Source organism: Myotis nattereri (assembly GCF_964212035.1).
Source record: "Myotis nattereri genome assembly, chromosome: 10".
In the NCBI taxonomy this organism is placed as follows: Eukaryota; Metazoa; Chordata; class Mammalia; order Chiroptera; family Vespertilionidae; genus Myotis; species Myotis nattereri.
The window spans coordinates 62512303-62524964 of NC_138085.1; positions in this window are offsets into that span (position 1 = coordinate 62512303).

Genomic DNA, 12662 nt, shown 5'->3' on the forward strand with positions numbered 1-12662 from the left:
GAGAGACTGCAAAACTGTGGCAACCTTGTCTCCAAAGTACCCAGATCCCACCCACATACATAATGCCACCCTTCCGTTAATCCCTCTGTGGCACCCTCACCATGTGTTGTGTGAGCTGAGCTGCAACAAGACGGCAAGCATCTTACACTCCTGTGGTCTTCCCTTGGGCTTCTTAGCAGACCCTGCGGCAGGTGCTGGCTGCTTCTGAACAGAAAGGCAGACATGCTCGATTCATTTCTGCTGGGCCCCTGTCACACAGGAAGCAACAGAACCGTAGGAAGGTTTCAGTTCAAACATATATGGATGCACCTCTTGGACCTGGTTCCTTGAACCTATGAAACTTAGGAAGTTAAATGTTAGAAATGTTGCTTAAATTTTTTTATTTTTTATTTTACAAAAGCAACACATTTGTTATAAAAATACAGAAGAATACAATATGTGCTAGGCACTTAAGTAAGTAGTTTATATGCATTATTTTATTTTCTCCTCTACCAACCCTCAGGTAGGTACTACTATTATTCTCATTGCACAGAGCAGGAAACTGAGGCACAAAGAGGCTTCAGAGTCTAATCTGTAGCCCTCATGCTACACCCTCTTTCTACTAAAAGACAAATCCATTGGCCAAGCAGGCCACAACTCTTGGTAAGGGGCTAAATAAAGGTTCTGAGAAAGTGAGCACCAGTGAGTCTTGCATTCATGGGGTTTGGGTAAATCCCCTGCATTTTGACCAGTTCTGCGTTCCTAGTACCTGCACAGAGGATTTTTTTGGGCAGAGACGACGGTGGTTTCCTGTACTTTTCCCAGCACAGAGAAGACGGGGTTCCCTGTACTTTCCCAGCAACTGCATCACTACTGCTGCCGTCACGGCCCCTCCCTCCTCTGAGAACCCACTGCCTTTCTGACATGAAAAATGTACTATAATGACTCTGCTGGCTAATTAATTAAAAGGGAAAAAAAATCCCAATCTTCAAATATGAAATGATTAATTACATAAGCATTAACGCCTCTGCAGACTCAGAACGGCACGTCTTCAATTTAAAACTTTTCCAGCACATTATTTTCTGCCAACGTGTGTGTTTTCTGCTCATACGAGGCCGATTTCTCATACACCCCAGTCCATTTCACAGCAAATGGTCCCAAATGGTGTTTATCCTGCTCATTAGGAGCCGGTATCAATTAAGCAGGCCTGGCTGAGCTGCCTGTCCAGACCCACATCGCGTGGGCTGGCCTGTCTGTGCTCTTCCCACTGCAGAGCTGGCTGGGACATCCCTCGCCCCTCCCCACCACTTAGGGGCCCGGGCACTTATCACAGGACTGGGCAGAGCCCTGACATCAGAGAGTGTTGTTGTGCGATGTTTGCCCTTCATGGATTTTTAAAAGCGTCTTGTCTGGCTCAGACGCAAGGCTCCAAGCTGCTAGCTTTACTGGATCTTTCAATAGTTTGTTTTTAACCAGAGGAGCCTCACCCCCGCTTCCTCTCCTGCCTCCCAGCCTGTGCCCTGTTTGAGACACCCCCCCCCCCACCACCACCCGCCCCACTTCTTGTTCCACCTCAATCATGTCCCCTCTTCTCAACCTTTGCCCCTGGCAAAGGGTGAGGCCAGGGCTTCAGGGTCTACTCCACCGGGGCTGCTGGGGGCTTGGGCCATGCGGGGGAGAGGGAATCTGGAGGCCCATGTACTGTTTTTTCCCTGGTGCCAGCTGTCTGTGGGCAGTGGCCACTTCATCCTCAGGGGACTGGCCCAGGCCCAGGGGTGGCGCTCAAATCTGGGGCACGAGTTGGTTACGGAGCCACAATCAGCAGTACGGGAAGGTTTCTCAGAGGAGTAAGTTGTCACCTGGAGAAATGTTGAAGTGCAGTGAACTATCGGGTGGAATAGTTGTCTAACTCAAGGCAGGAAAGCTGACCTGTCATTAGCAATGGGAGAACTCTATGCTTCAGGCTGTAAAAATAATGTTAGAAGCCTACAGAGGCAAAGCTCTACATGGCTGGAAGATGGAGATATTAATGGTGGGCACATACCAAGAAGGACATTGCTGTTTTTCAAAAGCATAAAATGGTGCTTTCCCCACTGAAATTATGAAAAAGAAAAGCAATTATGGTTCAACATTTAGACAGGCATTAAAGCACTTTCAGTGCAAATTGAAATTATTTTTTTACTCCTGTGGCCTGAATTGATTAGCAAATGAGTTGGATTTCCTTCTCTCAGGACTTGGACAAAAAGGGAAGTTGTTGCCCTAATCGCTTGGCTCAGTGGATAGAGCGTCGGCCTGTGGACTGAAGGGTCGTGGGTTTGATTCCCCTCAAGGACATGTGCCTGGGTTGCAAGCTCGATCCCCAGTAGGGGGCATGCAGGAAGCAGCTGGTCAATGATTCTCTCTCATCATTGATGTTTCTATCTCTCCCTCTCCCTTCCTCTCTGAAATCAATAAAAATATGTTTTTTAAAAAAAGGAAAGTTGTTCTTGTGTCTCCTTTCTCTTTCCCACCTTGGTTCCCTTAAACCTGTGCTACGCAATATCAAGGCCACTAGCCATAGGTGGCTATCTCAATTAAAGTTAAAATGTTTTAAAATTACAAATTAAGGCCTTCAGCTGTGATAGCCATGTTTCAAGTGCTCAGTGACGACATGTGGCCGGCACAGACATCGGACATTACCGTCACCTCAGTGCTATCGGATTGCTAACCCACGTTTATGGTCAAAGTTAATTTGTGCATTTTGGGGTAATATTTATTGAACAGCATTTTTGTATTCTTTAAGTAACTTAAATAACAAGTCCATGAAACACTTTGTATTTTTCCCCCTTAATCTCCTCTTTCCCAAACCCTACCATTTACAGACCCCACCACCCAATGTTTCAGCTACATGGTGACATGAAGTTCTTTTTTTTTCTTTTTTAAAAATATATTTTTATGGATTTCAGGGAGCGAGAGATAGAAATATCGATGATGAGAGAGAATCATGGATCAGCTGCCTCCTGCAGGGCCGCACACCAGGGATCGAGCCCGCAACCTGGGCATGTGCCCCGACCAAGAATCAAACAGTGACCTCCCGGTTCATAGGTCAACGCTCAACCACTGAGCCACGCCGGCCGGGCAGTGGTTTCTTTCTTAAGGGGCCCTTCTTAGAAATGACAAGTTCCCCATGACTTTCTAAATCAGAGGCCTGCAAGCCCAGGAGGGGTGTGTAAATGTCCGAGGGCAGCAGATGAGCATTTGGGCCTCCCTGTGTCAGGCTGCCGCTGCTGTCCTTCCAACTGCCCCAGGAGCCACCGCAGAGCCTTCTCAGCCTCACTCCACCCCTATTCCCTGGGGCCCCCCTTATGGGTGGGATAGTGTTGAAGTGGCTAAAACTTGGCCTGAGCAGCCTGCCAGGTCCTAAGAGTGAAGCTCCATTTGCGCCCACGAGGTGCTGCTAAATGGCTGCTGGCCTCCAGCGGCCCACTCAGGTTACACGAGGCTTCATCATGGAAATTTAATGGACGCAGAGTCCTTTGCTGCAATATTTGCAATCAATATAAAAGTAGATTTAGTCTCTCTTTTTTTGCTTTGTTTTTAATTCTGATGCACAAAATCCTCCCTGAGAGTAGTTACTCTTGCATCGTTTAACTTAGAACCCGACCGGGCTGCCGGCCCCGAAGCTCACAGGATAAATGGCACTTTTACAACCCACCGGAAATTAAGTGCTAGTTGACGGACAGCATTACAGCTCTCTTGGAAAAGTCGGTGGCTGCTGCTCTCAGTCCTCGAATTTGATCGGCTCCTGGAGCGAGCTTGGCTGGGGATGGACAGCCCCCAGGCTCCCAGAGCTTGAAGGAAGTCGGCCTGCTGGCCCGGTTAGCATTCCCGCGGTGGGACACTGAGTGCTGGCTGGACATGCTTTCAGTCAAAAGGCAAAGTGCCTCTTTGAATTCTCCCAGGGAGGGGAGGGTTTGGAGGCTCACAGCCCCCAGCGGCCTCCTAAGCCGTTTCCAGGCCTGGCCTTGTTCTCGCTTTGCCCCCACCTGTGTGTGTCCCTCCCGGCCCCCTCCAGCGCCTGGCTGGGAGGCTTCCCTGGACCTGTTTATGTTGTGGGTAAAGCCTGCAAAGCCCTCCCCTGGATGAAAGCACTCTGACAGTGTGGTCTCGTTAGCCTCCTGAAAAGCAGTCATAGCTTATTGTTTCTGAAAGGATCCTTGCAAGTAGCGCAGAGGAGAAATGATTATGAAACGAAGTGATTAGATCCGTTCCAGGGAACATTTTTTAAAAACCAAGCTCATTTTCCTGAGAGAACATTTAATGCCATCGCTCCCTCCCTCTTTTAAAGCACCTGATGCCACCACGATCTTCCCTCTAGCAGCAAGCCAGCTGCCCCAAACAAGGGGACGCATGGTGATGTGCCACAGGGACCGTGTCTGGGGCCAAGTGCCCGAAAGCACCATGCCCAGAGGACAGAAACAAGGAGAGAAACATGCAATAAAGTAAGATGCACCCAGATGGCAAATACAGCATCAGAGCTGGCCAAACACACACACACCCCTTTTATTTTATTTTTTAAATTTTTATTGATTTTTTACAGAGAGGAAGGGAGAGGGAGAGGGATAGAGAGTTAGAAACATCGATGAGAGAGAAACATCGATCAGCTGCCTCCTGCACACTCCCTACTGGGGACGTGCCCGCAACCAAGGTACATGCCCTTGACCAGAACTGAACCTGGGACTCTTCAGTCCGCAGGCTGACGCCCTATCCACTGAGCCAAACCGGTTAGGGCCACACACCCCTTTTAGGGTGGAGAGAGTCAGGGTGGGGGGTGGGGTGGAGCAAGCTGGGCAGGTCAGTCTAGACATGGGCAGAAACTGCTGGAGATTCTGAGAGCCTGGGGCATGAATTGGGGTTATTATTGCCATGGTAAGTCTGAGAACCGTCATTTTTTGGGTGTTGCCTTTGTGCCAAGGCTGAGGGAGGGGTATATCAGAAGAAAGGATTCATAGGATTTGGCAAAAGACTACTCCATCCTGTCTGCCCAGTTGCTACAACTGTTACTGTCCAATGAGGCACTCAATCGTGACCAAGTGGATATGATGGCCATTTTATAGATAAAGAAACAGAGTCACAGTGAAGTTAAGGGAAGCATCCTGCGGCAGGTGCATAAACCACTCCTTAAATCCTGCTGATACTTAGCACCACAGAATTTGCTTTATTTTTTTTTTCATTTACAGCTGATATTCAATATTATCTTACTTTCAGGTGTTTAGCACAATGGTTAGGCATGTCTATGACTTACCAAGTGATTCCCGCCGAGAAGCCAAATACCCACCAGACACTACACACAGTTGCTATAGTATTATTGGCTCTATTCCCTATGCTGCCCTTCACATCCCCAGCACCACTGAACTTGCAATTCACTGGGTTAACAAGGCCCTCATTGCCCAATGAGGGAAAAAGGAAAGCAATTTTTATGATTTGGGAGCTGGTGTTATGAGCTTTTTAAACAATACACAATGTTCAAGGCCACTTGTTCCCTGTGTTACTCATAGTACTAAATCATTCATTTCTGTTGAGTACATGGCATTGGTTTAGAGCAGTGGTTCTCAACCTTCTGGCCCTTTACAGTTCCTCATGTTGTGACCCAACCATAAAATTATTTCGTTGCTACTTCATCACTGTAATGTTGCTACTGTTATGAATCGTAATGTAAATATCTGATATGCAGGATCGTCTTAGGCGACCCCTGTGAAAGGGCCGTTCGACCGCCAAAGGGGTCGCGACCCACAGGTTGAGAACCGCTGGTTTAGAGAGACAGTTAATGCCACCCGTTCTTTAAACTTGCAGGCATTATTTTTCTTTCTTGCAGACATTTTTGTAAAGCTTTCCATGTTTCCTTTTATTGGGTGTGGGAGAGCCGGAGACAGGAAGGAAGGTGGGGTGTTAAAAGGCAAACATAGAAAAGATGCTTCTTAAAAAAAGAAAACACACGTAGAAATGACTGCTTCATAAACAAAACATGAGTGCACACAGCAATTTCATATTCTTGTTCCACCCACTAGGTTGTTCTTGATGATTCAAGAACAGAACTGCCTGGGCAGATTTACAGGCTCCACGTTCCTGACATCTGTGCTGAAACAAGGCTACGTGTGTTTGCAGAGCGGTTGCTTTTGCTCAGGGAAGCAAACACACCTTGGTTTGATTCTTACCTTTGTCATAGTAGAGGCAGCCATTCTCCCATATGCATCCGTGGGCCGCTAAGATCTGAGAGCAGGCAACAGGAGAGAGGACAAGGTAGCCTGGAAGTGTGGGGTGGAATGAGATGTGCAGATCGCACCAACACCTACAAGAACGTCCTCTTCCAGCCCCCCCCCCCCCCCCCCAGTTACGCAGCTGGGCTTCAATGTGAGTCTCTTACTGGAAACCTTTGGGGTTTTGGGATTGGTGGTCTGGCTATTCCTCTCCTGGGTCTGAGCCAGTGGAGGGCAGGGGCTCTGCTGGGGGTTGCCAGGCTCCCAGAAATTTCTGAATTTCTCAGCTGTGGTTTGGGGAATGTTATACTCTTTCCAGTCCCCTTTCTTTTAAGTGGAGAGGAGATTTTGTCTTCTATTAGACACTCCCCCATATTTATAACATCCTCCTACTCCTTTTCCCAAGCCCTTGCTTCCCAGACTATGATGGTGATAGTCCTAGGACTGTTCGATTTTTGGAAGAAGACCCAGGCTGACCTTGCCATCCCTCCTCCCCAAGTCAGCCATTCGGCAACCACCTGGCAGGCTGATCCCAGGTACCTATGGACACAGGCTGGTACCTTTGCTACCTGGCAATACACTGATAATCCTGTGATTTAGAACTTTCATTTCACCTCTAAGAAGCTGAGTGGGGAAGGAACTTTCCAAAGGTGACTGAGCTTATCAGTATGAAGCACTGCGATTCAAATTCTGGCCGGTCTGGTGTTACAGCCTATGGACCTGTCACCCACTTCAGAAGGTGATCTGAAGTTAGGGCTATGACTTTGGGTTTCTAGGTGGCAGAACTAAAGAAATGTCAAATCTCCACTGTTTAAGAATCTGAGGCAGAAGGGGAGTCCAGTAAAATTATGGATTTGGCATTTGAAAATGATGACATTTTTTATTTTAAAGTGGATGCTAAAAGGTTGGCTATTATTTTAGTGGGACACTCAACTCTGCTGCTCTCTGGCCTTCAAGCTTGCAAGATAGAAGCCAAGTCTTTGGGGGCTGTTTTCATACGGGGTTCCACTTGACAGCTCTCACCTTAACTCATGTTTACTACTCTTGCGAAAGGAGACAGGAAGAGGGAAAAACAAAAGGGACAAAGGGTTGGGGACAGAGGATGTGGAAAGATTTTTAGGTTACAATCTATCTATATATATAAAATAGAGAAATATGCTAATTAACCAGGACGCTGTAACGGGTTGACCAGACAGGAGGAGGTTGTGCGTGCAGCGTCAGGAGTGGGGCGGCAGGAGCCTCCACGAGCCTGCACTGGGGGAGGGCCTGATCAGCAGCGGCTGCAGCTGCTTCAAGGGCAAGAGAGGGAGGCAGGGCCAGAACGGAGTGTGGGCAGTGCCTTGTGATTTTGAATCATGCTCTGGGCTCCTAGTATATATATAAAAGGCTAATATGCTAATTATCCATCCAGGTAATGACATCACGTAGTAACACCCGGCTTCCTCTCCCTAGTGATGGTAGCCTCCTTGCAGTTTCTTCAGCCCAGGAACATGACTTGCTGTATAGCCAGGTAGAAACATTTTACGCTTTAACCAAATGTCTATGAAGCGTTTTCCCATGCCTCATCTTAACTGATCCTCACAGAAGTCCTGGAGTAGGTAGATAGGAGACTCGGTGGAATCCTATTTTCTTTTCATTAGCTGGAAAACGGAGATTTAGAAAGTTTAGAAACTTGACCCGACTGAAAAGAATTAAGAAATGGTGGACCTTGACAATGACTTCAGGTTTTCTCACTGCAGAGAATACAATCAAACACTGCTACAGTTAAATATTTTACCCTTTGTCTCCTTATGTGATCTACAATAATAATCTGCTTCATGTTGATGTTTACTGCTGCGTTGCTGACAATTACCTGAAAGAGAAGTTGGGGTGCTTCACTGGGCTGGAAAAAGTTTATCTAAATCAGAAAGCAGGTCTAATTAAGCAAGTTTATTCTATATCTATAAAAGGCTCAGTTGACTCGTGCACACACATACATATAAAGCTCTCGCTGGCACCAATCACACGTGTGTGTTTTGATCTGTCATTGTCGATCATGAATTTGGTTGACACTTCTATTATAGAGAAAGGGTGAGTAGCGATTATTTCTTCTAATCAAATTCCTTTCAATGTGCATGAATTCATGCACCAGGCCACTCGTTTTTATTATGAACAGTTAACATTACAAAAACACAAAATTGAATAGACTTGAAATTCTAACGCCTTTTATCAGGCTAAATTAATTTTTGGTTTCTGTCAGTGACTATAGATCTAGTTTTTAAAATTAAATTTATTGGGATGACAGTTAATAAGATTATATAGGTTTCAAGTGTACATTTCTATGATACATGATCTGTACATTGCATTGTGTGTCCACCTCCCAAAGTCAAATCATCTTCCATCATCTTATATTGGACCCCCTTTACCATTTTATTGAATATTATCTCCCATGTAGACATTCATATATTTACATATTTCTTTTGTCTCATTTAATACTTGCAATCACCCTGTTAAGTTGAAATTTTTATTCTGTGGACAAGAGAGGTTAAAAAAAAACTAATCTAAGGTCAGACATCTAGTGCAGGCCTGGGATCTGGACATATTGACTTTCAATGGCTATGGAGCATCCCACATTTTAATAGAGGTAGATTTTTTTCAAAAGACAAAAAGGTCTAATACCTCAGAATAAAATGATCTAGCAACATTCACCTTCTTAAGACCCAGGTGTACGGTTCTTAATTTCCTTTCCCACTTGATTATCTAATTTCATGTAATTAGAGGACTCATGTAAATAACTACCCAAGATGGTAGCTCATTGCTCACAGCAATATGTAGAGATGATGTTCCTTTGTCATTTGTTCATTAGTTCATTCATTCATGCACTCACTTCTTCAACAGCCTGGTGAAGAACCACTATAATGTTAACTCTAATGGCTGAAGGGCCCTTGAGTGACTCTACTGTGGTTTAACACTTGGACACTATCACTCAGTAGTCTCCTTACAACTGCACCGGGGGTGATTTAAAAATATTCTAAATTAATTGGTAATTTGGGTTGTAAGTACGTGGAAACATTTCTAAAATTCTAATTTTTATGCCTTTTGGGGATCCTATATTATTTGTTTATGTATATATGGGCTTACGAAAGTCATACATGCTCATTGTACAACATTCTAATTCTTCAAACATATGTGATGCAGAAAATGAGAATCTCCAGTAATGGGGGCACCACCCTCTGACCCAAAACTGGAGAAGGCCACTGCTAATCCTTTCATTCTATGTATAGGAAAACATTGTGTGTACTATATTTTTATAGACGATGTTCATGTAAAATTGCATGACTCTTGTTCTGGTTCTCAAAAAATTTTAAGTATAATTAAGTGTATTTGAAACGATTTAAAATAAATTATGAGTCATACCCCAGTCTTTCTTAACCAGTGAAATGAAATGTGATGTGTCAAAATTGAGTTAAATCCATAATCTCTGTGGATGTGCTTTTGACTTGCACATAATGAAAAGCAGGCAGGCAAAAGTGAGGCAGCTTCACACATCATATTGACATTCAACAATGAGAAGGTCAGAGAGGGAGTTGATGTCAATATGCTCATCCCGCACTGCAACAAAGCTGTCCCAGAAACTGCAGCCTCAGCTGCCACTTCCCTTCTTTTGGGTGAGAATGCACGATCAGACCCTCAACTCCTTTGCTATGAAAATACCATGCTTTATCAAAGGTTTAATTGTTTTTCAATAATATTGATATAATCTAAATTGCAGGTTTCAAAGACAAACTTACAATTTACACACCAGATAGGGCTTATTTGGTACAAAGAATACGAGATGACAGCTGAGATTTCTAATTCTGCCGCATGAAAATTACCGAATAATTGCACGACAGGTGTCATTGTTCTGAGAATCATAAAGTGCGTGTAGCTTTCCATTTTGTTTCCCAATATGTTATTGGAGATGCTTTTCTTGGGAATATCACTAGCAATTTTAAATGTTGGGGAAAATGTTTTCCCTCTACCTTTCTTTTTGCCAAAGAGAGGGTAGATACAAGCCACAATTTTAAAAAAAGGTAATACCGCACTGTAACATGACAGCATTATAGTCTGTTTTCCATCGGGGAAATCTACCTTAGAATGGGCAAAATCCACGTGCATAAACGTTTCCCCAGATTAGAGAGGATCTTCAGTTTGCAGACTTGGCAGCAAAGAAACAGTAAAGAGGGGGAAAGCAGGACCCCCTGGGAGCCTATACCCCAGAGATGCCTGCCGCATGGTAAATCAGCACAGAACAAAGGCTCGTCACTCATATTTCTGCTCCAAAGCCAGGGGACATATGAGCCCTCTGACGACAATGAAGGATTGAAGGAAACACAACGGCCTCAACTATTACAGAGCCTACAGGCTTTAACTCTGCCAGACCCACCAAACGTCAATTTTTTAAAAAGTCAATTCTGAGAAAATTGGAGAATTAAAAAAAAAATTAAAAATTATTTCACAAGGAGGCAGGTCCTATCTACATTCAGTACAACCCAATTTAAAATTTATATTGGTCTTCCATCCTTCCCAGCTTTCACAGAGCTGCCAGCCAGAGGCCATTAGCACCAGCCCTCACAAATGGAGCAGCCGCAGCGGGCAGATTCACCCAAGCCAGGCTGCCATTTGCACTCACTCAAATCTCTTGGCGACTGGCAAGCTTCTCGGCACTGTGAACTGTGGGCACTTCCCCTGAGGATGGAATCAAGGGGACAACCTGAAGAATCATGGTATAAAGGAAGATCAGGCTTCGATGTTGGGTGGGATATGCAAATCAGAATGAGAATAGGGTGCTTTCGTGCTGTCAGAGTGTGCTGCGTTTTATTTGGGAAGTGAGACAGAATCTTCCTCTGATCAGCCACTCCATGTGACATCCCATCCCACACTCTGCTACTGACATTTTATCTCCCACTGAACAGCCCGGCTGTTGTAACATTTTCAGGATTCTTAATTTATGTCTTGCAGGATCTAAAATCAGATGGCAGAAACTTTAAGAAAATAACCAGTAGTTGACAGGCACCTTTAATACCAAAAGAAGCTGGTACACCTTAGTGCTGGGAAGAGTTGAGTACCGCTCTCTACTTTCTTCCTCCAAAATATGTTTAGAAGACAGTGGTGGCCGGGTTTGCTCAGTGGTTAGAGTGTTGGCCCAGGGACGGAAGGGTCAGGGCTCATTCCCAGTCAAGGGCATGTAGCTGGGTCACAGACCCAATCCCATGTGCAGGAGGCAACTGATCGATGTGTCTCTCTGACATCATTGTTTCTCTCTCTCTCTCTCTCTCTCTCTCTCTTTCTCCCCACTCAAAAAAAAAAAAAAAAAAAACCATTGGGAGGGAGATAGAGAGCTGTCCTAAATCACTTAATTTCTCTTTTCAATCTAACCTTTCTTGGTATGAGTGATTCTGACATTTAATTAATTAATTAATTAATTAATAGCCAAGAACTATGAAAAAGTAAAATGCCTCAAAGGTAAGCTCAGCAAGGTAAAATCTGTGAAGCTTTAAAAGCTACTGACCTATTGGTTTTCAGAACACTAGGGAGGGACGCTTATAGGACGGGGATTAGTACTTACAGAGGAGACAAGCAAGGCTCCAGAAACACGAGGAGTTGCAAATCACTCAGCCTTGAAGAAATGGTGACTCAAACTCAAGTGGCATTTCCTTTTTCCATTCGATCACAGTGCTGCGTTGTGAAAGCAGCGACTTCGGACTGGCTGACCATAGGAAGACGCTGGCACCTTTGGTCTTCCGAGCATTGGCATTGCCGAACACGGGGGCCCTTCGGCTTCACACCTGCCAAACGGGGATGCTGGTGCACACCCTCGCTCTGGAGTGCTCAGCCTTCCTCCTCCTCTTCTCAGGATGGATTGATACCACCTATTGATCTATCTATAATGTAGTGCTTAAGAGTACAGACTCTTGAGGCAGATGACTAGCTCTGCCACTAACTAAAGCTGACCTGGGCGAGATTCTGGGCTTTCCTGGGCCTCATTTTCCTGCCCTGTAAGACGGAGATGGTAATAGCACCTACCTCCTAGGATTGTTGTGAAGGGTAAGTGAGTTCATTTACGGAAAATGTTATGTGGGGGTCTCACCCATCCGTCTGCCACATGCTTTCATAAGTGCACTATAAGTGAACCTGTAATACGCTTGTGGAAGCCCCTGGCTAGAGGATAAAGCTAAGAGAAGCCTTGCTCCACCCCTGTAGGTAGGAAACTAGTCTACTCCTCTTATATACTACCTTGCACATAGTGGAGGCTAAAAAAAAAAAAAAAAAAAAAAAAATCCTTAAATTGAACAAAAGTGAATTCTACCGGAACTGAAAGTTGTCGTCCCGAATCTTTCAGGCTCGAGGTCTAGATTTTTCAAGTGTTTCTAGTCCACTTCCTTCCACTCCCCACCTCATTTATCTCAAAGGGCAGAGGTCAGGAAA